The sequence below is a fragment of the Pteropus alecto genome, unplaced genomic scaffold, assembly GCF_000325575.1.
Source record: "Pteropus alecto unplaced genomic scaffold, ASM32557v1 scaffold88, whole genome shotgun sequence".
Taxonomy (NCBI): domain Eukaryota; kingdom Metazoa; phylum Chordata; class Mammalia; order Chiroptera; family Pteropodidae; genus Pteropus; species Pteropus alecto.
The window spans coordinates 11,454,380-11,455,513 of NW_006494611.1; positions in this window are offsets into that span (position 1 = coordinate 11,454,380).

Consider the following 1,134-nt stretch of genomic DNA (forward strand, 5'->3'; position numbering starts at 1 on the left):
TGGTTGCGGGGCGCCGCTGCCTCTCGCCGCCTGCAGCAGCGACGATGGCCCCCAGCGGGGGCGCGCGCCCACGACGACGACCCGCACCAGCTCCTGCAGCAGCTTGTGCTCTCGGGGAACCTCATCAAGGAAGCTGTGCGGAGGCTCCAGCGAGCTGTCGCCGCGGTTGCAGCCACAAGCCCTGCGGGCGCCCCCGGGACTGGGGGCGGCCGCAGCGGACCGGACCCCGTCGTCCTGCAGCCTTCCGGCGCCTTGCACTGACCTGGGGCACCTGGAGGAGGAAGAGGAGGCCGCTTCGCAGATTCATCAGCATCCTGCCCTCACCAACCCTGAGCTGAAGCCGCTGTCGCCGTTCAGGGAGCGACCGCCCGGACTGCGGGGAGGTGTTTGGGGAGAAACCTCAAGCGGAGAAGTTACCGGCCCCGGCAAAACTGTTGGAGAAAACTTGAACGTGGAGAAATGCACCGGCCAGGACGCGTCCATGCCGCATGAGAATTTCCTCGGCCACCGTGGGGCCAAGGACTTGGGATAAACTGAGAGAACTATGGCAGCTACTTGCATCGGCTTGTACCTGACTTAGCCCTTGAGGGCGTCGTGTGCTTGGATTGTTTAAAGATAGCACTCCAAGGAAAGGGGGTGGGGGCGACTCGTGAGGACTTTATAACAATACTTGAAAACTTAATGACACGAATACATTTTCTTTATTTTCCGGTGGAGGAGCTTAGTGAAAATGGTGCTACAATTGCTGTGCAAAGAAATTCCGCAGGGAAGAAGAATGTAAAAGATTGGTCGTGGGTGGGTTGGCATCGCACCCTTTCTGCCACCTAATCAGTGGCTGATAGAGGTGGGAGATGTGAACTCCAGTTGGGGGATCGCAGGGAGGTGAATTTCGAAGGTGGGTAGAGTTGGAGTTGAATTTGGACTTTTAAATGACTTAACCTTGCCACCTGTGGTTCAAGGTCATGGTTTGCTGTGCTTGGAAGGCTGTGGGGTTCTTGGGAGAGCTAACTCACCCCCATGTCCTTTTTTCTCCTGCTCCAAGAAGAGCCTTGTCTGTGCTTTCCTACCTTTTGGGATTCGGGCAGAGAGACATATGGGGAGAGTTATTTGTTTTTTCTGTGCTTTGCTCTTTTC